Source organism: Anser brachyrhynchus (genome assembly GCF_964034855.1).
Source record: "Anser brachyrhynchus genome assembly, chromosome: 5".
Lineage (NCBI taxonomy): Eukaryota > Metazoa > Chordata > Aves > Anseriformes > Anatidae > Anser > Anser brachyrhynchus.
Window position 1 is genome coordinate 9,190,859 of NC_137699.1, and position 23,691 is coordinate 9,214,549.

The window sequence follows — 23,691 nt, forward strand, 5'->3', positions numbered from 1 at the left end:
TTCTAATATTCATGAATACTCAGTTGAAGTATTTGTTATCATTTCTGGTCTGAAAACCAACATCATGATAAATGATATCTGATTGTGGCTTGGTATTTAACAGCCATTCTTCTTTCCTCATGCCTTAGTTTCAGTCATTCTCTAGCTTTTGCCAAATCCCTCTGATGGCGTCATTATAATGCATTTAACTGCATTTATAACCGCATTTGTTCTCAGGTGACTACCATATACCTGAAACTGATTTTTCTCTGAAATTCAGGTGGTTCACAGATTCCTCTTTCCGTTGTCAAAGTTCTTTCCTTTGGAATTTTGTACATTACTCTGATGCCAGCTTCAACTATCCCTCATTTTCATCCTTTTGAATAAAACACTGAGTTGGTGAAATTCCAGTTTGTTATTCACTTGAAGTATTTAATTTATTTTAGGCTTGCACTCACCAAGTACATTGCACTTCTCCCTGTGCTCTGCTACTGTCTTATACCTTCTCAGTAATGTTTTTCCAGGTTGTTTAAGTCAGTGGTAGAGTATTTACACTTGTGCATGCGTTTCTGAATTGGATATCATGATACACACGCATTAAAAGGACTCTGCTGCACGTCCCTGTTCTGTTAGAACCAGACGATGATGGTTACAGCCTATCCCAAAGCCAGGAACCCACACTGAAGACCCAGTCCCAGTTCAGGTTTCACTGTGTAGGTGAGCAGTGTAAGTCAGGAGTATTTACACAGAGATGAGAAGAGTTACACCTGTACAAATTCATCTATGATCAAAACAGAGTATCTTAGAACAAGCTTGATTAATCTGTACAGCAAAATGGCTCTGCATCTTTATGTGGAAAGCTGCTATATTAAAAGGCATTCATTTAAAAAAAATCATAAAAATAAAACCACCCTTCTCTAGAAATTCTCATTTGCAAAATCTTCTGATCATTGTTGTCACAGAAAACCTGTACAGACCCTGTCAGAAGAGTACACTGCATCCTTTCAGCTCCTGACAGCCTGTCCCATATTTATCCATCCTCCTGCTGCAGACAGGTCTCACTCAATGAGCCAGGACTGGCTCTGAAAACACACTGTCCAAAACACCACTGGAGATCTGGATGGAGAAACACGTGCAGAACGAAGACTGAAAATTTGAGCAAATTTTTTCTCCTATGAAAATGCCCCAAAGCATTGTCTGATCCTACCATTACTGTAGCTATATTTTAGCAGCTTTTGTCCCAAGTGTACAAGAAACATTGGCTTCATTAGTTTTGTCAGCTTGTCCATGCTTATCCCCGAGCTTCATGCTCACCTACCCCTGCATCTCTGTAACATTTAGCAATGAGCAGGCAGGTTTATTTGGCCTTATAGTTACAAACAATTTTCTTCTTTCTCAGCTGAAAACACTGCTTTGTTTTGTTCTTTTCATAGAAGGGGTTGTGTGACTTCGGTGCTGTTAACAACCATGGGGCTGCAGGCTGGATGGGGTGGGTGACTTTTGAGAGATGGAAGTGACAATGAGGAGATGGTTTCGATGTGCTACCCCTTTCCTTCCTCCAGTGTTATAAGGGCACTGTTTAGTAGGAGCGATGTCCGGAGCAGAACAGGTGGGGTACCCAGCACACAAGGACTATTAGCAGGTATTGTTCATGAGGGGCCAGCTGATCTCTAGCCTACTTGACTGTATGAGAAGCCTGCAAGCACTGTCACCACCCTTACAGGAAACAGGTGTAAGTGCTTGCAGGAAAAGGCTCAAGTATACTCTGTTAACAAAAGTAAACGAGTGCTGGTGGTGGGGACATTCATACATATAAGCAGACAGAGCAGCCGTCCCCCAGGAATGCTCTTTTCTACAAGAGGTGACCCTTCAATGCTTTTAGCATTGCCACCAGCAGGTATGTTGAGCATTCCCTGCCTCCTCATTTCTGTTTGTGTTAGGCTTTCTTTCTTAAACACTGACTTAAGCAGTGAGCCAAAGCTGCAGCCTTCTTTTCATTGCTGGGAGCATTTTGTCTTGACTCCGCTCTTCTATTACCTTAGGGCTCTTTTTTGTTCTTTTAAAAATATCTTAGTCTGCTTTGTTTCTGTGTTCAGCTGTAGCTTGCGTGTGTTTCCCTCAGCTCAGCATTGCAAACCAGTCCTGGCTCTCCTGAAAGCTGTCACTTCTGAAATGGCAGCAGCAGTGAGAGCTGAGCGGCTGTGGTAGCTGGCACGGAGGAGGGACAAGAGGATGTCTTTCTCTCTAGACTTTGTTCAGGCTAATCTTTTATCTGTGCATATTGACCAGTCTGACAAAGTCTGACTGTTCTCTCTTCTACTGCTTTGTTTTACCAAAGTTTTAGCTGTTAAGTAGTGCCTTGACTGGAAGTGAACAAATAACCCCACGTTTTTCCTGTGTCTAGCACCTTTTCATTGAACACAACAAGAAATTAGATGTTATTTGTCTTCTGCATAATTCCCCATGAATGGGCCTATAGTAAGTGTTGGCTATGACCCTAGTCCGCAGTACATGATTGCGAAAGAAGGGAAGACAAAAAAAGGAAACCCATGAAGCTTACTGTGTTGCTTTAATTCTTCTGGTCCCTGAAGAAAATGAACATAGGGGAAGGTGCCAAGTGGCCAAGGTAGTGCTGCTAAACCTGTGGCTTAGCTGTGTCCATTGAAGAGTTTAGAGACATGACATCTGTAATGACGACTTCTCTTTGTGTGATTGTTTATTTGTGAAATTATCCTCACCTTTTGCAGTGGTCTTCAGAATTCAGAAGAACCACTGGAGCCATCCTGTTATGTGTTCCTAAAGAGGTCTCCCTGAGGGTGGGGTATCAAAAGATGTGAGCAGAAAAAGAAAGAAGCAGTAGTGGAGAACTAAGCTCCATTCCTAATCACAGGCAGCTCAAAGTCAGTGACACTGCATGAGGTTCAAGGATGTAGGGGTTGTTTTCCTCAACTCCATCGGCTTTGCTTTCACGTGATGTTAGGCTTTGTGTGATGCTAGAGACGTGTGGCCAGAGCCTTTCTTGTTTACACTGCTTGGGTAGTCCACATGTAAAGCTTGTGCGAGGCTTTCTTGGGTAAAGCAGGAATTGCTTTGAATGGCACTTAAACCCATCTGCTTCACTAGAAGGGCCTTTCTTTTAAAGGGTGTAGGATATGTAAGTACATCTGTTTCTACTACCTTGAGCTAATTTGTTTCCCTCTCAGAAGAAGCAATAGGAAACTTCTGCACCCTGGTGCCCTGATGCTCACGTCTTCCTGCTCCCTGCACAGGACTACTCACACATCCCCAGAGGGCTTGGCTGTGGGCACGTAGTCCCAGTGCTTGGAGTGCTCTGGGTTGCTCTTGTGAAGCCAGGCAGGCTACAAGTGGCAGCAGGTCTTAGTGCATGCGTGCATGTCGAACATGCACAGGGGCTTGCCTTAATTTTGTCCACAGGCACGCAAGCGTGCGGGTGAGCTGCGTGCCAACAGAGCCCTTCCCACACTACCCAGCACTGGAGGAGGAGCTCCTGCAGACATGCAGTGCAGCTGAGATATTTGGCTTCGTGATTTGTGGTGGGAGAAAGAGCCTCAGCACAGTCGCCTACTCATTTGGAGGCTCTAAAAACTGCCAGTACTGATGCCCAAAAAGCGTCTGCCCCCACACCCTCTGCTGCTGGTGTGACTCTTTATTTTCTGCTGGGGGGACAAACAGCCCACTCCAGGGAGTCACTTAGCAAGAGGTATGGAAAAAAAAAACCTTCTTGGTGACCATAAAGTGCATAAGTAATACAGTAAAATGGGGGGACTGGCTCTTCTGTTGGGGTCTTGGCCTGGGTTTCCAAGCACGAAGGCACAACTCTTCCTCCAGCCTCAGGTTTTCACCTTGAACCCAGCCGTGATGCAGTCTTGAGACGTTATCTCACCTGGATAAACCCCCACTTGACAAACACATCTAAAACAGGAGGACCATAGCTTTAAGCCCCCTATATAGTCTAGGGAGTTGCGTAGGCACATCTCCAGGGCATTTAATCCGACTTGGTTTGGGTCACCCTTGGAGCTGTCTATCTCTCCCTATTGACTGAAGGGAGCCAGAGGCAACTGAATAAAACAAATCAGGATCTTAATCTCCACGCTTAATGAAGACACTAATATTTTCTTTGTCTAGCTTGTGTCTCCAGGCTCTGAGGGTTTCAGGATTGTTGCTGTCCCTCACCACATGGCTGTGGGGGTCTGATGCAGAGCAGCCCCAGCAAGCCAGCGTCTTGGTGCTGTGGCCACTCAGCTTCAGCCTCTGGAGAAATTCCTGCATGGCTGAAATTAATCAACATAGCAGAGTTTCTGGCTTAGGTGAATGTAAAAGGAACAGAGTAAATAGGAAAAAGAAAAAAGGAAAATAGGTTGTGTTTTTGTAGATTTGGGGGAGCACCTTCCCCTGGCCAGGGTTGCTGAAGCCAGGGGAAGTGAGGGGGCGCAGGCTGGTCCCAGACAGAGCTCAGTGGTATGGGAACCACGAGATGCCGCTGACCATGCGGGCTCAGGACTTGTGGCTGTTCACACATGTCCATTTGCTTGCATTGGTTTGACCAAGGACTTGTAAAGCCTCCCTGCCTCCCTCTGCTTTTCACTGTGTATATGCCCCAAACAGGAGAGGAAAAAACACACATTTTAATTGGGACACAATTTTGCATGAGCTGCTGGGCAGGAAGCTAGCAACTCTTCTGCTTACTCTGATGCTTTTTTGCACCAGGCTCTGGGCTGAAATCTTTCCTGGCAAAAATGCCTGATAAGCCCCTGGGACCTGTCTGTCACTGCATCCCCAGCCCATGAAGGTGCCAGCCACACGTGGGTGCTGTCTTCCAGGGCTGTGCTCCTTCCTCGAACCCTGATACAATGCAGTGAGTTTTAGCTTTTCCCACCCCCAAAAGCTGGAGGAGATTGATTATTTTTTATATTTTTTTTTTCTTCCATGACTCTTCAAAGCTTTTCCTGAAGCGTGTTCCTCAAAGCCCTGGAGAAAGGGGCAGGGTTAAGGGGAATTAAAATGAATATATATATTTCACTGGGTTTTCTTGACATCGATCATATATTTTCTGAATGAGAACTGCTGTATAGTGACATTTATGGCATCAGCATTATGTGTCTGACATCCTACAGAGTAGCAATTCCCTTAGAAAAGGCTTGTGTGTCTGGAAAGCATTTCCTCCCCTTAAACTTCTTAATAGACAGTGTTTGCTTGATGCTTGGGCGTACACATTGAATCCTTCATGTTGTCAGTCACTGGGGAGCTTCCAGAGGCACCAAATAACTCCGGGCACTGCCTCCCAAGCTTCTGGCACAACAGGCCCCGTGTGCTTTCCTGCTAAACAGGGAGATTAGCAGAGCCTAGGCAGCGCTGGCTCTTTCTCCCTGAAAGAGGGTTGTTTTGCACTGGGAAACCAAGTCTTCATGAATCTGTGAGTTTTGGAGGCTTGAAGAGGAAGCTGTGACTCTGAGCTGTCTCCGCTCCCAGCAGAAACCTGATCTTGCGCAGCACACCTCCTTCCATTGCATAATGCTGGTAGACTAGTCTAGATGTGACTCCTTGTTGGCAGAATTCATCTTTGCTCCTGGTACAGGAGGTGAAGGGATAACTGAAGACTCGTCTCTAATTAGAAAAGCCTTCATTTTACTCCCTCTAAATAGACTTCAGGAGAAATCTGGCATTTTCAAAGAGGGGGGAGAAAGAGTCAGAATTTGCAGAAGACTGTCAAGCATAATTAGAACTTGGCATATATTTACAGACGTCAGAGGGATGTTGAGACAGCTTGCAAGCAGCATCCTGGGCCTGGCTGCTGTGAGGCCAAAGACTGGGAGGAGCTGAGCAGCAGAAAGCTGTGGAAGAAGCTGGTGCTTGCCAGCTCCCGGGGTCCGCTCGGGGGTACGTGAGCAGTGGGCATTGCAGCCGGGGAGACCTTCAGTGGGACGGGCTTCTGATGGAAAAGTGCCAGTCCGGGAGAAATCAAGACATCTGATAAATTCTTAGAGATTTGGCTGCCTAGGTCAGTCTATGGGGTTGTGAAGTGGGGAAAAAAATGTTTCATTCTGACAATTCAAAATATATGTCAGGTTTCCTTTAAAATAAATGTTGTTTTTCTTAATTTTTAAATATAGACTTCTTAGCCAGCTGAGGTTTTTATTACTGATCTTAAACATGTACTATAATTCCATTTTAAAAATGATTACGTGGGGTTAACCTGATCTGCAACCCGTATCTTGGGTAACTCCTTGATAAAGCAAGAATTTGTCTCATGCGCCACTGCAGCCGGTTGTATATTTTTGTTGGTTTCTGATTAAGCAAATGTGTGAAATTCAAAACAGGAGTGCTGACAGCTATTGTACCGATCAGGGAATAGTGAAACACACGGGCTCTGAAAATAACAATATAACGTCTTTCTGCACTTGTTGAAGTGGAGGCTGCCAATTGACAGCCTGTGGCCCAGACACAGCCTGTTCCTGAATGCTTTTCTTCTATTACATCGTAATAGAAAGTTTCTTGTCCATTAAGCTAGTCAATAAGCTGGGCATGCTGGTTTAGCTGGTTGGAGGTAAATCCCAACTTCCTTATGTTGTTTGGTATGTAACTTTTGCAAGTGAGATGGGAAAATACAGGGATGTAATGGCATTAAAGGAGTGTAGAGGAGAGGCCCGTCATGTCTCCAGTTCTGGGCGGCAGGAGCTGCCCCAGCCAGCGGGGCTGGTCACCTGCACCTCTGGGGTCAGACGTCCTGATCATGGGTGACGTGCTTAAGTCCCACAGATGCAATATCAGCCCCATTCTCATGCTGCCGCCCACCTGCCAGCATTTCTGACCCTTTCTTAACTCTTCTCAAGAAACAAGCAGCAGGTAGGAAGGGCCAAGTGTGAAACTGCCCACAGCCTCTCCTCTTTGCAAGGGTGCAGGGTCTTTCCCCAACATTGTCCTGGCTGGTCTGGGTGGCAGATGGGGTGGTCACAGCTGCCTTTTTGTTGACTGGTGTCTTCCCTGGGTGTTGGTAGCACTTGGTGGTCGCAGATGAGATGTTTTCTAGGCTTTTTCATGGGGTAGGAGCCCAGGATGGCTGCTGTGTTGGCTGCCCGGTTATCGTGGTGTGATGCACCTGGAGCGTAAAGCTAGTGATGGGAGGTTGTTGGTGCCCTGCCGTACCTGGGAAGGAAGACTTACTGAATACGACCTCTTGTAATGCTGTTTTGGAAGGGATCCCTCGATTTCACAGGTGCCCCAGCCTGCATGCCCTGCCAGGCTGCTCCTTTACCATTCATGTGGTGTGCACATCACACAGCATGCTGCCTTGTGGCACAAACTGCAGCTACGCCAGTAAACGTCAATAAAAATTAATCCCTAGGGGCTGAGATTGTCAGTACCATAGGGCTTCTGCCACATCCTGCCCTGCTGGGGTCCCGGGACCCCTAAGGCTGTTCCCAGCACCTGGCCCCAGCCAAGCATCTCTAAGCATGTCTGCCGAGGAAGCAGTGTGGCCCTCACCCCCTGGAGCTGCACTGGCCAGGCTCAAACCTGCTGCTGCGTAAGCAAAAGCACACTTTAAGGAAGACATTTTTTCTGTGTAAATTCACTAAGATTTTCTGACTGGTTAAAACGAGCTAAAACCATTTCTCCTTTCAAGGTGTTTCACGTGTTAGTGCCCATACAGAGGTGGGAGGGACCTGCCGCCTCAGCGCCTCGGCCAGTGTGTAGGCCGAGCCGCGCGGCTGTGCCACCAGCTCAGCGACAGGCACCAGCCAGGGGTCTGGGCGCACTGTGTGGAGCGGGATGGCCTCTCCTAGAGCACCTGCAGCAGCACAGCCCCTCGGGTGGCAGCAGTGGCAGCAGGCGGGTGAACAGAGCCCAGCCACCACGGTGATGGCCGCCGGTGCCACCAGCTGGGCCGGGCAGCTGGCCCGCATCCTGCACCGTGAGCAGCCAGAGCGCACACTACAGAGTTGTGGGGAGCAAACTTTGTAAATGTGCATTGTCATGGAGACAGTATAGATCAGCTGAAGGAGCATATGGTTCTTTACTCCTTCGAGCTATCACTGGAAGGAGTAGACTGGGGAATATATTTAGTGTTTTCTTTTCAGCAGATGACTAAAGATAAGGAAATAAAATTAGTTTGAGAAAATCCTCCTCCTTTTCTATGGGAAGTTGGCTGCTCTTCACTCTGCATTAGAAAAATATTACTGAGATCTCTTGTGTTATAGTTGATCACTGGCAGGCATTTTGGAAAGGTCATATCTGAGAGCTGCTCTTCATAACTGCCTGAAAAAAAAAAAAAACACGAGTACTTTTTTCTTTAAAATTATATGAATTTGCTCTTAAAAGAAGGGTCTGTGTGTGATCTTCAGAGAGAGAAGACAGCTCCTCCTTAAAAGAGGACTTTTGGTCACAACTGTATGTTCTTGTCCACTGTAGGATCACTTCATAGCCTGGCTTCGAGTCTGTCAGCAGCCATGGAGGACCTGATGCTGGCACAGTGCATTGAGCACCAGCCCCGCTGCCTGCCCTATTCCCTGGGGGAAGCCCTGGGCTGCCCCACAGCCCTGCCTGGGAGAGCAGTGGGGGTTTTCCGGGGGGGGGGCTGGTAACGTGCTTTGGTGGGGCCGCAGTGGAAGTAAGGAGGCCCTTTGTCCCGCAGGGTTTGACAGAGATGCGCTTGGCTAAAAAAAGATAGTGAAATTGTGGATGATATCACCATTTCTCAAGAAAAGCTTTGTTTTAGGGGGAAAAAGACATTCTTTTAAGAAACATACAAAAGCATCATGCAAAAATATTTGACCAGCTTTATGCACACATTCATGAGCAACTGGGCCACTGTAGATCATACAAGTTGGACAACAGAGATGAATATCTAATTACACTTCTTTAGCAGCCAGCCGTCAGACAGGAACAGCATGAGTATAATTCACTCACTAATTAACATTTCAAGTGAACAGTGGATTATTCTATGCCTTTATTTGTTCTCAGAAAGGATGGCCTGACTGCAGCATCCCAGCTGGACTTACTTGAGGCAAAACCCTTCCCCTTACCAGGCTGAGCCCCATGGCTCAGGTGGAAGAAGAAGATAGGAAATTCCTTCCACCTGGTTGTGGTCCGCTTGTGAACAGTTATAATCTTCCCCATCGTGTACCGGTTAGCATAGTATCTTAGGAATTTCAGGGCTGATGCAAAACCCTCTCTGTCAGGAGAAAATGAGGCGCAGATAGAAGGGATCGGCCGGAGCAGCAGCACACTGCGAGGACTGCAGGGTGGCCCAGCCTGGCCCCGGCTTCCCTGGCTCTTGGGTGACAGACCTGCCTTGGAAATTTTTCCCTGGTGCTCGTGTTCAGAGAGGCAGCAAGCAGCCTCCCAAAGGGAGCAGTGCCTGTCACGGGGCAGGAGGAAGCTGTGTGAACACTTGGGAATTTAATCAGGAGCTGTGCCAGGAAGGGAGGGGGGTTGTACAAGTAGGAAGGGGCTGTCTCCAGATTTTTAGCCACTGCGGGGCTGCTCCCGGTTTTAGGTTGCTGTCAGAGGCAGGTAGAGGAGCTGGAGCTGTGGAAGGGGACGAGGGCAACGTCATGGAGACCTGATGGGTGTGGGGTCCTGAGCAAGCTGCTTCTCTGGGTGAGACCTTGTCTGCCTGGCCGGAGGGAGGAGGGAAAAACACAGCAGCAACAACAAAACAAGAATAGCTTTGGCCATGATTCAGCACATGCAAATCTGACTTTACAGGGACTAAGTGTTTTGGTGGATTGTGACATCTGTGCAACTTCCACCTCAAAACCATTTTGCACTCAGTCTTTTTTTGGTTGCAAAACTCTCTAGTTCGGTATAAATTGTGCGACAGACTACTAAACCAGAATGCTAAATAAGACATTGATAAGGCTGAGAAGTCAAGCAACCAAAAGAGGGGAGATGCTTGAAATAACACGGCCAAACATTTGAAGTTTGGCCATATTTCCCCACATGTGAAAACCCGTATTTTTAATGGAACTTATTGCTTTGTAATGGGTGATGCTATACACCAAACACCATGCATGTATTCCACAATACGTAATGTAATTTGACAGTTTTAACCACATGTGTAATTAGTGATATTGACTTGGTAATGGTAACACTGAGAACTACTTTTTGCCAGCGCTTCGTTACATTAAATTGAATCTTTCCCAAGGAGGAAAATCTAGGAGGCACTAGTCAGTCACTGACTCACTCTCAGCTGCCTCTTTGCTAAACCCTGAATGTATGCCATAGTAAGTTATTTGTCACAGTGACTCAGCATTGTAGGCTCCTTTTTTTAATTTCTCTCTCTCACCACAGAGCCAAGAAAATCTCCCACCTCCCCATGCCGTATGCTACTGAGATTGCAGTTTGTATCATCGGCCAGAGGATAACAAATTTAAGTTTGTGCTGGGAGCCTTATAAGGGCACTAACACTTGCGTGCGGGTTGCACGTCACGACGGCGAGCCAAGAAGAGGTGCCAATAATAGATCCCGGTGTTTGTGCATCGCACAGTGACTATTTGTGCCGTTGGTGGGGAACGGAGCGATATGCCAGACGGCCAAGTGTTTCATTTCGCCCAAGTCACGGGGCTGGTCCCCAGCGAGCCCTGGCGCGGGCGTGCGGCCCCGCTCCTGCAGAGCCCAGCTGGTGGCTGCCGTGGGGAGAGGAGCCCACGCGGGTCAGCCCCGTGTCCTGCCCCACTGGGATACGCAGCAGTGGCTGGGCGAGGATGGTGGTGGGGAGGAAAACAGCCAGTGGTGCCCGCGCCGACGGAGGCACTGGAAGGCAATGCAGCACGGCTGTCTCTCTCTGCCAAATGCTTCCTCGTGGCATCAGTGTGTTTGCTCAGTTAATGACCTGTTTTCCTGCTGCTCTCTCCCTCAGGCCTTATTGGCCACAGGTGTGACCTGTGGAGAATTTGCAGCGTGGGCAAGGCAGCCACACACTGCCATGGTGACTGAGGTACAGGGGTTTGCTTGGCACAGCTTGGTCTGTGCCTCGCCAGAGTGAGCAGCGTGGGGACCAGCGTGAACAGCCAGCGAAGTTACCCCATCGGGGGCTAAAGGTGGGGAGGGGGCTCCTGTCAGCAAAGCTGCACAAACTCTGAGTGGGGAATGCTTTTGGAAGATGGGTTTTTGCAGTCACAGCCAGTACATACTACTCAAAGCTCAGTCAGAGGATGTTTGAGTAAAGTTTGAATCAAATCCATCCATCTCCTTGGTGTAACTGTGGCTTTAAATTAAAAATTAACGCAGCTAGTGAAGGAAGACCAAAAACATTCCCACTTTTTGCCCTATGTGATGGGCAACGTAGAAGGGGGAGAAAAGATTAATCAGGTTACAGTAGTATTTGCATGTCTACAAATGGAAGCCTAAAGGACACTGCCCTCTTCCCAAGCTGCTTTATGACTGAGTTGTGCTCGCAGGTCAGAAAACCGAGAAATCCCACCGCAGGCAGCAGCAGCTCTCTCTGCCTGGTCGGGAGAGCCGCGTGCCGGGCGGCTGGGAGCCCTTGAGCTCAGATGTGCTTCCAGCACAGCTGGGAGTGCTGCGCAGCACACCAGGCACTGGTTGCTGTTTCCTAGCCAGAGTTGTGCACAAACAAAATGGTTGCACCTTATGCTCAGCGTTGGGGCTCCCACACTGGCCAAGTGGATGGGAGGATGGTGTGCTCCTCTGCCTGGCGGATGGCAGGGCTTCAGCTGCTGGGGGTTTAAGGACCGCTTTCCGTGTTGGTGAGGATGGAGCGAGCTCTCGCAGGTGACATGCAATCCATCATGAAGCCTCCCAGACCACCTTCGTACCAGGATGTAGTAACCAGGCAGCTCAGTGGAGGTGCGCAGGTGCTGCTTTTCCGCCTAATCCTCCCCTCTCCTTCCTTCCTCGTTACTAGCATGTTTATTTAGGAGGATGCTAGCAGTGGGTGCGAAAGTCAAGTGTAATGGCCTGTGGATGCAAAGGTGATGTTTGCTTTGTGCCAGCTGGGAAGCTAGGTGAGCTGTAGGCTGTCGGAGGTGCCTTGTGGTCAGTGAATTCCCCACCTGAGCCTTGTCACAGGGCCGTGGTTTGCTGGGCTCTGCTGAAATGCTGCTTGTAGAGTTCTGGGGGAAATGTTCTGAGGCCAGGAGAAGAGTAAATAACCTGCCAGCCTTGAAAACCTCAGCTGCACATGCCCACCTGAATGTCAATACATGTGTGTGTATATATAGATAAATATTTGTCACCACTGCATTTTTTCCATTGTATATGCAGCGCTCTCCCGGTGTCTGTGATGTTGCATATTGCAAGCGTCTGGCTATGCAGCATTGGGTCTGAAGCTGAGAGGCAAAGCAAAACATCTGAGACATGTTACTGAAATAGTGACCAAAACCAAAAAGGCGGAATCCCAGGTTGCTAAAATGTTAGAAATAGTCGTGTGTCAGGTCTTGGAACAGGCTGTTTTCCAAGGATGCTTATTCACGGCCTTCCTGGTGGGGAAACAAGTGAAAATTTGGAGTTTCTCCAGCACTGAAGCGGTATGCTGGCAGGGGTCTGTGGTGTCCCCACCCGCAGAGCCGCTGGCTTCCTCGTGTGCCTGCGAACTCCTGTCTGCCCCACCAAGTCACCTGGCAATGCCGTGGCAACATCGAATGTTCCTGTCTTTCTTTGCAATTCTCAGGCATCTTATTCTGGGAACTACTGACGTTACGGAGTCTTCTGTGATCAGAAGTCCCAACTGTAGTGAAACTTTCTCATTTGTCCATTTCATCTGATCTTTCAGCTGGAAGTGTATAGAGTTCAGGAACTAGCTGCGTAACCAGTCACCTTGAATACAGAGGCAGCACCACAGGAATTCTCTTTCTGAAGAAAAACAAGACAACGGACTTCACGTTGCTGTTGGGACTTCAAAGGTACCATTGGCTTGTTATTTTTACTATTTTGTAATTTCTAAGCGTTTGTTGGAAACTGTTTTATGTTTTATAAGTGGCAAAATATTTTTAGGATTTTTTTTCTCTGATTACTGACTAGACACACAGCAATGTTTTGGAAGATAGGGCTCATCTCTTCCATCAGTGAGTGAAAAATTGCATCTCTCTGGTGACGTCCTCAGAAGTAAGATTCTGCTTTGTGTATGTGATGGGTGGAAGTGACCTCTTGGAGAAGTGAAAGTCAAAGTAGGAAAACATTGCACCAAATCCCTAAGCTCCAGCAGTGCTGATGTCTGGGACTTGTATCTATGAGCACGTTTCCATTTGGAAATTTTGATGTTTTTTTCTGTTTACTGATGCTGCCTCAACAGTTGAGGCAGAGCTCAACAAAAACCCATAAGATTTCCTAATGAAATGGTAAAACTGTACGTGACAAGGACACAACAGAATCTCAAGTCAGCGACCATTCCCTCAGTTTCCTTCTTTTGTCCTCTTTGCTCCCCCCAGGTGATGAACTTCCCATGGCGCTGGGAAGGCAATATCAGGAGGCTGTCACTGGGAGCTGCCCTGAGACTCCCAGCCGCTCACCCTGGCCAGGCTTTGGTTCACCTCCTGCCGGTTACCACCAGCAACGTCATAAGGGAAGGGCACGAAGTTGTGCCGAGGGTCAAACAGGACGTGAGGCAAAGTGCCTTTACCGCGAGGGCGGCCACACACTGCAGCAGGCTTCCTGGCAAGGGTGCTCCTCAGCAGAGGTGGTGGTGGAGGCTGGGTGGGCTGCTGCCGCCTGGCTTCATGTCCTCTCCTGCACGGGCAAAGTGTCTTGGCTGTGCCTTTGCAGCATGAGGTGGCACTTGTCCTGTATTGACGTTCAGCTCTGTGGACAAGATCTCTAAATTAGATGTGCTGTCAGTGTGTTTTGCGATGACAAAACAGGCATCGGCTTGTAAACGCAACCTTGCTTTTGACTTTGCTCTCTGCAAAGAACTGCAGGGCATGCAGTCAGAAAGCAAGGTTTCAAGCTCTTTGTTTTTCTCCATTTGATTACCTGTGCTGTTTTTACAGCGACTGAAAACTGAAATCAAATGGACAAATCACCTGGCCTTAAACTGTGCTGACAGGACACCGCAATGACCGCCTCAGCCACCCTGTGGCCAGGTCCTCGTAGCAGGCCTGGGCTGACACGCCACGGTTAATGCGTGCTTGTGGGCTGGGAAGGCTGGCTGGGGTGTTCCTCCTGAGTTCTTTCCCATTATTTCTAGGCATAGCCAGGCCACAGCTGCTGCCAACAGCAGCACTTCGTGCCCAGCTGAAGGCCTCAAATCGATTTTTGAGAATAAACAGCCTGGAGAGGCGGCTTTTCCACTTCAAAGATTTAGAAACTGAGGCACACAGATAAGGAAAGCCCTCACCTGTGCACATAAGGGATTACAGAGCCCAGGTCTTTTAATTTCCAGTTATGGTCTCTGGCCACAAGCTCTTGAGAAAAGTCCATTTTGGCCTCACTTGCAGGGACGGGATGCAGCTGTCCTGCAGCTGCCGGTCTGTCACATACAACATGCTGTGGATGCTGAGCTGTTCTCAAACAGCAAAGTGGGAGGAAGGGGAACGTGGCGAGGTCCGGCCAGGTGGAGCGGTGAGATGCAGCAGGCACCCTGGGATGCTGGCTGGGCAGGGGGACGCTCCCCAGCTACAGCATGCAGGCCTCAGGAGCTGCACTTCTTAATACCTGTGATAAAATGGGCATCCCAACGCTCAAGAGGTGAGATTTCCTCAGCTAGAGTTGAGCTTATGGATGCAGCCCTCAGTCATTGGGCAGCTTTCCTGTCGGATTGATTTTTCTGTGCATGAGGCAGGGTTGCTTCCTCACGTGGCAGTTTTGTTTGGCGGGCCGTGGGTTGCTCGACCCTTCACCGCTAATGCTGTCACCTTCTAATAAAGGCATTGATTTGTAGCTTTGGGCTGGGATACCTGGGACAGCTGTCACTCTGCCCTGAAGTCATAAATCCTCATGGCCTTCCTCATCTGCCAGTCCTCCGTGATTAAAGCGAGAGCTCCTCTGAGCGATGAATCACCAAGGCTCATAGGCGTTTGCGAGCCGCGTTACTGCTGCAGCCCACTCTGTGTGTTGTCCAGGCACCGTTTGCCTGACACAAACAATAGATGAGATGTCAAACATGTGGAATTGCTCTGGAAGGAAACAGCAATGATCTCCTCAGCTCCAGGTTTCTTATTTCCTTTTAAGCTTGGAAATTAAACGTGGGGGTTCTCCAAAACTAACAAACGCTCGGGTGGTTGGTAGTTTCCTTTATTTGTGCATATAAAGCACGTTTCGGTGCAGCAGGGGGAGAGATGCCATTAATACCTAATACTAAGCATGCAAATTACTACTGGATTTTGTGTAAGCAATTTAGAGCCCGTTGGTTTTTTTCCGCAGTGCTCCCTTCTATTTATCAATTTCTTCCCTGTACCTCTCTGCTCGCCTGTGTCTTCATTCATCATTCATTTACACAGCCATTCAGAGCATCAGAAACCAATTTCCTCCCTGAATCTGGTCCTGTACCAAAACAAGGCTGCCCCGCATGCAAGTGATGTTATGAAGGTATGTGCTGTTTTGAGCAGAGGAGTGTGTAGCAGGAGGTGGATTAAGACTAAAAAGAAGCCAGAACTCTGTGTTTCTTGGAATAGGTCTTGTTTTGAGCTCAGCATCCCTCCACGACAGAAAAATAGATGCTTTCCACTTTGTTCTCCCACATAGCTTTACAAACTGTCGTCAAGTCGCGCGTCAAGGGAACGGACACTGAAGTTGGACTCATGCTTTTGTTCTCCTCTGGCTCCCGAGTCGCTGGTGTCTGTCTCTGCTCAGACAAGTCACCTGGCCCCAGCCCACCCAACAAGCAGCTGGCGAGCGGCTCCCGATGCCACGCGCTGCTCTGCCGCTGAATCACCGCCTTGACTGAGATCCAAGGGCCCCACTTCACGCTCCCTCTGGGGCGTGCGTGCGTGTGCGTGCAAGCATGCCGCAGGCAACCTGGGCATCAGCCCTGTCTGCAGATAGCAAACATAAATCACTAGCGGTGTTGCACAACAGCTGCATTATACCTGTGCAAATCGGTCGGTCAGCTCACACGCGCAAGCGTTTGCTCTTCTGCCCCGCAGATCACGACGCAGCTGGACCCGGGCACCTTGCCAGCACTAATGGTTGCAGCCACCCAGCACCTCCACGAGGTAAGGAGCTCGTGCATTTCCTCGTGTCTTCTTGGAGGTGGCTTGTTGGGGAACTGGCATGGGTTAGCTGTGGAGTGGAGTTTTCCTGGGACGTCCAGGCTTGTGTTGCCTGTCCCTGCCTCTCACTGACACCCACGTCCTCCCCTGGGCTGTGCATGTGTAGAAGCTCTGGGAGGTGAGGGGCTTCCAGGTTTGCACAGGCGTGGTGGCTCTTACATCCTGCACTGCTCTAGGTTTACAGAAAGAAGCACTGTAACTGCTTAGTACTAAACCACTGTCATGGACAATGCACATTGCAATGGCTACGTGAGAAGACCTTTCCAAATCTAGCCATAAATGACTTGTGGGAAATAATGATCATGTCTTAAAATTATTGCTATCAACTTCATTTTTTCTGATGTTGCTTTGTTTCTGCTAGGATTGAGCTAAAATACTGTCAAGGTATTTGTCTCAGGCCCTTCTCTCACGGTCTTTCTTGCTCCTGTAAGCCAGTGAGAGCCGTGCACGTGAAGGGATCAGATCCATAGGAGAGCGTGTCACAGACGTGAAGTTCTCCTGACTTTTTCCAGCCTATCTCATACCAAATGATCTTCCCAGACACATTCTCACTGTATCACCCCTGTTAGCACTTCTCCAGCATGTGGGTTTCAGATATCCCTCTTTAACTTACGGGAAATGGGGAGCTGAGCAAGAACACCTGCTGTTGCCCTCAGCCATTCTGTAATCTGTAGTTCTTATTCCCAATATCATCATACTTCTATTCTGTTTAGTAGCCAGTTTTAGCATGCATGTAAATGCATATGGGTGCATGTAAATGTGTTATTCACGTACATTTTGTGCGTACTGGGGGGTTGGAAGCAGCAGGCCAGCACGATGTCTGGCCTTTCACTCTGGGACGCAATCTTCCCATTTTGTGTGGCCACAGTCCTCCAAGCCAGAGCTGCCCTGCCATCCCCGCAGGTGCTAACCCGTCTTCTCCTCTACCCCTGCAGCAGCACGGCCCGGCATCCCTGGTGCCAGTGGGGACGCGGGGTGGTGACGGGAGCCGTGCCCTGCCTGCCGTCCTCCTGTGAGCACGTGCCAGGGCTCGCCGGAGCACGGCCGCCTCTCCGTAAGGTAAGCCTGGGAAGTCTCATCTCAACACCAGCCTCGACCGCTGTGGGAGGAGAAGCAGGTTGCGAGGGCTGGGATCCAAGCAAGAGGCTCTGATTTCAATCTCTTCCCAAGAATTTCGTTCTGTGCCACAGGCAGCACCTGGAGACGCCTGCTCTCACCTGCGGTCCAGATGTACCCGAGGTGCCCGAGCTTCAGTGCGCTGGTGGCCCCTGCCTCTCCCCAGGAGCTGCTGCAGCAAGTGTCACAACACTCGCCGCTGTCCCCTGGCCTGACCCCCTGCTGCTGGGGCCAGCCAGCCCCCGCAGGGCGAGGGCCACATGCGCTGCTCGCTCCTGGGGCATGCAGGCGGCTGCCGAGGAACAGCAAGCCGTGCCCCCCGTGTGGTGCAATGGTGTCTGGAAGGGCGGGGAGGGCCAGCCCCAGAGCCTCACCCCTCGCGTTTATCTGCTGCACGTGGCTGTACGTAGGCATGGACCTCAGCGCTGCTGGATTTCAGAGCTGGTTATCCGTCGGCACTTTGGGGCTGTTTGTACTGGTAAATGTACATGGCAGGGAATAAGATCTACTAGTGACTCTGCACGGTAGAAACCCTTTGCCATAATAAAGGCTGAGGTGCGACTAGTAGTATTCAATTAGCTTCATTTAGTTATCAGTGCAGACAAGTAATGGCTGGAGTGGCTTGAACAGTTTTAGTTGTTTCCTTCTCCACTGTGCCTGTGAGAGGAGCAAGGCAGGGCAGACAGATCCCAGCCCGGTGCCACTTGGCTCAGCCCCATGAAACTATGCAGCTGTGTCAATCCAGAGCAGCTCAGAACTCGGCCGGCACTTCTCAAATCGCATTCAAGGCTTTTTCGGTGGCTTTATGTAGTTAATTAACCGTGTAACAGTTGTTTGAATCATTTCGTCCTACCCTTGTTGTTGTGTTTCTCTACTCTTTGAGAAGATGCTTTCGGCCAATACCCAAGATATATTTTTGAAAGAGGCTGGGTGGTGAAGGAAGGTGTCACATTAGGATCAGGTGATTTATATGCCGCTGATTAAGTTTAAATAATTGAAAAGTACTGGTATTCTATGACTTTCTTCTTACCTACTTACTTGAGATTAATCATTTGTTTTTCAGCCTACAGTTTTCCTTCTAGATTTTGCTCCCAGATTTTTCCTCCAGAGTTCTGCCACGTACTTTAGATTTACTGGGGATTACTCTTAAGCATGGCATGTCGAAAGATTTGTGAGAAACCTGAGAATAAGATAAATGTGAGATTATGAGAGACAGCATCTTCACAGCAACTGTATCTTTCAGACAGCAATCAGACCCACTGAAAGGCAGGGAAACCTTAGGCCAAGTTTCAGCTCAGTCTCACGTAACTGAGCAGACCTCAGAGACTGAAATTACTAATAATGATAGTCATCTGGAGTTTTCCTGAGAAATAATTTGGAGTGATCTTTGTTGTACTTATCTGAATCTTCACACCTCCCTTCCATGGTACTGTCTGGGTTACCTTCTCCTCACGCTGGAAAACAGGCTCCACGAAAAAATGAGTCACCAGTAAGAGACGGGAAAACATTGACATATATCATCAGCTCTCCAAGCCCGCTCTTTGTCCCATGTGCTGACGGATTAAAAGCCTGATGGCCGAGGGAAGGCTGGCGGGGCGTGCAGGTGAGGCACCGTGGGGGAAGAAGGATGCGTCCACAGCATGGCTGGGCTCGGGCGCTGCAGGCGATGCCTCGAAGGGCACGGGCTGTGGGCAGAGAGCAGGCACAGGGCAAGGAGCATGAGCACCCCTGCTGTGAGCAGAATAAGCGCGCTGTAACCTGTGGGTAAACCCCTAGGGTGGGTGGTGCAAGTCCAAGAGGACTTAAAGCAAGCTGGAATATCTGGTCACTGCTCTCTGCCAAAGCTCTGCATCTTCTTCTGATTTGTGTACGAGTTGAACAATGAACATTGTTTTACCCCCAGATTAATAACTGCTCATTGCCAGTGTTTTGCAGCTAGGCAGTAGGAACGACTACATATCCCTGATATTATGATACAAACACTTTTCCATGGATCTCTTCCCAGTGTCAAGTGATATACCCAGTGGGTACAGGGGAAGAGTCATTATATACTTCTTAGAAAAAAGTGTCGGGACTGCCAAATCTTGACCGGCATTATTATTGTGGGCAAACTGCTCAGGGAGTGAGCTGCAATATCAGAGCCATTTACTGGCAGTTTAAATGCTCCCTGCCTCAGTTTTTCTTATTGTAAAATGGACACCAAAATGTCCTTCAAAGCTGTAATGATCAGTTTGCATTTATGAAAGATCTGAGATCTTTGCATGAAATACAATAACTAGATGTGATATTCTTAACTGATGAGGAGTGTATGCTGTACAGACACAGGGATAAGTTATTTGCACAGTTTTATGGAAATAGGCTTAGTAGTGTGATTGCCCACCAGTAATCAGATTGGTAAACTACCATAGGATGTGATCTAGCCCATACCAAGAGAAACAGACTCATTACATCTAGCAGATTTGTGGTTTTCCCATTTTCCCATATCTCTGTAGTTATGCAATTTTCACTGAAAAATCACAATTTGCAGTTGTGCTTCGAAGTATTTATTCTTAACTATAGGAGCTGTGTTGTTCTGCATTTTATCTTCGTTTCTTCGAGAAAGCTAGTATATGGTAGTTTGTGACATTTCCATTATGAAAGATCCTTAACATTAAGCAGTTATTTAGAACCAAAAGCCCTTGCCCTAAGATACATATGGTTGCACTTAAGCTGAAATCACCACTTTATGTTAGAAAATATTGTTTTCATCATAAAAGGTAAGTGTTCCCAGAAGTGTATTAAAATGCTCAGAGATACAAAAGAAAAATATTGGAATTCAATCTTGGGTACCAATGTAAAAATATTTAAATATGCTATAAATTGCGCAGATCCAGCACTGTTCACTGAAGAGTCTTTCAGGTTATTAAAATACTTTCTGTTCAATGAGAGACACTAAGAGTAATCATGCAGTTTGTGTGCTGTTCAGTGTTAGAAACACTTCTGGATATACCTATTCAGTAGAGTTCTCTGGGTCACAAACAAAAGTTACTGCTGCTCCTATGAGGAGCAATTAGAATAGGAGAGTGCATCATAAATGAAAGTGGGAGGGAAAAGGTGTAGATTGTATTTAATTCAACTCCAGTAGAGGTGAGGAAAGGCAGAAAGGACTTACGTGGCTGAAGTGGATTGATTCACAGTGACACCCGCACACCCAAAGGCTTGCTATGTGCGCTGCCTGTGTAGTGTGGAAGGCATTGACTCATAGAGCCCATGCAGAAGAGCATCTTTAAGGCAAGCAGGCACCCTCACAGGGACACTCGGTGGAAATAATGGCACTTTTTTTTTTTTTTTTTTTGCCAGTCTAGCTCTTAGTGTTGGAAAAGCAGAAGCCAGTTGTGTCATGCCTGCTGGAACAGACGAGGTACTAACTGCCCCCAGCGCAGGCTTTGTTGGCAGCCCACCTTCCTAACAGGTGAACAGGTAGAGCAAAAGGAAGGATGCTGCAGCAGGACGTGGGCTGCAAATGGAACAAAACCAACTTCAAATGTGCGATGCAAATAGAAGGTAGGAGTAGCAATAGCATTTTTTAGCAGCAACCTGTAACACTGCTGGCTTTGATGCCTTTACAATAAAATCCTAAGTAAGCCTGCACAAAATCTTCCCTTAGGCTTGCCTCTGTCTTTGGGCAGCTTGCTTTTGGAAAGGGAGCTTAGACCTCAGCTCTACTGCTTCATGTTGATAAAGAACAACAGATGTAATTCACCTCAATAAATAGTGCATATAAGAGATGTACTGTGTTTAGTGTGTACCTGCTGTTCTTTACAGTAATGAACAACCCTAGGAAGAAGTTAGGCAGGTGTGAACAGCGCCATGTGAGGCAGAAAGCGTTGTGCAAATCCTCGAAAGACAACGCATGTCCTCAAAGCTGCGTGTGTGCCAACACCCTTTAGCTCAAACCCAGGCATGCAGCTCTGCCAAATAATATTTTTTTTCTGTGAAAATTCACCCATGCTCTGGCTGCAAGGTCTACCAGCAGGATCTGGGAGCTTCTGATTTGGTCTCGGGAGTCTCACCCAAGTACGCCTGCTTCTTCAGCAGCATTTTGCTGAAGTTCCCAGCCCCACCTGCCAAAGGCAGACAGAGAGACCATGGTGTCTAGCAGGTGGTTTGCCCCCCAGGGTTGTGTGCATTTTACAGTAAATGTACCTTGTGTTAAAGGATCCTTGCAGGAATTCTTATGTAGGAGAAGCTTTATTTATTTAGGTCAGCATTAACACTATTTCCTGACTGTTGTGAATACCATCTCATGGGAGAATTTGTTTGTCATTTTAGTCAGAAAATGGCAGGATAAAGATATACGGGTCAGTTGCAGACATAGTCGGTGTGGGGATGGTTTTTCGGTTAACTCAGTGCAAGAGCCTGGATGAAGGTTATTATCTTACTAATTACCCTTAGTTCAGTGGTAGCCTCATAACAGCTTCTCTGTATTTCTACTGTCCTTTAGAGTGCTTTTCTCCTACATTACTGTTTCCTCGTTCCCCTCATTCTCTGTCGTCATCTCATTTCTCCCCTTTTTACGCAGGGGAGTTAAAGGGAACAGAGCTATATTTGAAAGAGTTCATCATATAAATGCAGAGACAAAGTCAAGGGTCGCCCTTATGCAGAACTCTCCAGCATTCCTCAATCATTCTTGCATGATATGCACCTAATTCCTGGTGCTGTCTGCTAACTCCATGTATAATTTCTTCAGCAGATATTTTGCTCTTAACAATAACACGTTTCCATCATGCTCAAGGCGGTTCAAATACACAGCTGTGGCTGAGAACTCCCATTGAAGTCGATGGGGTATTTGGCTGTAAAGAAGTAGATTAATATGGTTTGGAGATAGTTTCCTTTTAAACATTAACTTAGAAAGGAACTAAAGTATGTGTTTACTTTTTACTCACGAGTACAATTAAGACTAATCCCTCTCGGTTCGGTAAGGGCATTTCTGTACTGGAAGTGCTGGAGTTCTCTCCTGACTCAGGGCTGCACCGAACAGCATTTCAGAATGTGACAAGGTGATGGTGTAGCTTTTTTTTTTTTTCCCCACATTTATCATATATGTTTACTCTTTTTAAAGGAAACTGAATAAAGAGTCAGTTTAAATGTTAAGTTGCCCACAGATGCTTCCCCTGTGGTTACAAGAAGCGAGACGTATTCTTTATTGCTGCAGGAAAGGGTCCCCCACCATGTCAAAGCACCCAGTAATCAGGTTGCAATAGTAACAGATTACGGCTGTCATGTTTCTTTTTTCTCCAGGTTCTGATTTCTCTCCCTATCTCTGGTTTTATTCTAGTAAGAGATACCCGGTGGCTCATTTTGCTCAGGTCATCCAGGAGAACTTACATGGGCCAATAGTTTCCATTACATTTATCTCATCTCCTGTCTTTTGCAGCTCACCTAAGTGAGTGCCCCACAAGCAGATGAGATACAGTCCGAACTACATTTGCATCAGTGGTAGTCTGAGGAAAACAAAGCAAGGGCGTTTAATCTGAGTTCTCCCAAATCACGCCTCTTCCATGGATAACAGAAGGGGTTTAAGCAAAACTTTTTGCAGTGGCTGATAATGAATAAGTACTTCATGTAAAGCTTTCAGGCCAGTTCCTCAGTCCTGTCTGTGGTCCCGTCGTGCAACAAGAGCAGTGCGGGGGGACCCAAAGCCAGACAAAAGAGCAAAGCGAAGGGTTTCCCCGGCACGAGCAGACTGGTGGCTGGCACAAGGCTGGCGTCCCTGCTGTCCCCTCAGCCATGCCTCCTCCTGCTGCAGCCTTCGCTGCTGTCCCAACAGCATGGGTGCAGTGGCCGAGGCGCCTGCCTCCAGCTCTCGGCCCCAACCACCTGTGGGGACGGGAACCTGACGTTACCCCGTCTCACATCAGGCCCAGCTTTCCTGGTGGTGCTGAGCTCTAGCCACCGGGAGCTCTTCCCCTCTCTCCTGCTTTTATCAAGTGTGAAGATGAGCTCGGCGCAATTTGTGATTTTTTTTCAAAGAAATGCCTCCCTAAGGCACTGGCACGGGGTGACGAGCAGGAGAGGACATCGCCCCCGCCAAGGCACGTTTGGAGGAGCCCGCTGGTGCAGCATGCTCCTTGAGGTGAAAACACAGCAAACGCACCCGCCGCAGCCTGCCTACTCCATAGTATTTCCTGGTATTTTGAGGAGACGGAAAGCAAGCTGAAATGTTCTGGTGCTTTAAAGGAGGACTAAGCATTGGTGGGAGGCTTGTTTAGTATCTGAGTGGGATCATGACTACGATGTTCATCTGCATGTTACCAGCATGGAAAATACGCAATTGGGAGCGGTTTGAAGACGAGTAGGCTCAGGAAGAAAGGGAAACTATTCCAGGGAGGGAGGAGGTAGCGGCTGCTAATGCTTGCAGCATGAAGAT

At 48.0% G+C, this 23,691-nt stretch overlaps 1 long non-coding RNA gene across 1 annotated transcript; it reads left to right on the forward strand.

The window, feature by feature from the left end:
* The first annotated feature begins 1,716 nt into the window (after positions 1-1,716).
* On the forward strand, positions 1,717-17,846 carry LOC308195726. Its single transcript, XR_013951784.1, has 5 exons — positions 1,717-1,876; positions 12,734-12,863; positions 16,041-16,109; positions 17,102-17,225; positions 17,357-17,846. It is a non-coding gene; the product is annotated as an uncharacterized lncRNA (long non-coding RNA).
* The last annotated feature ends 5,845 nt before the right edge of the window (positions 17,847-23,691 follow it).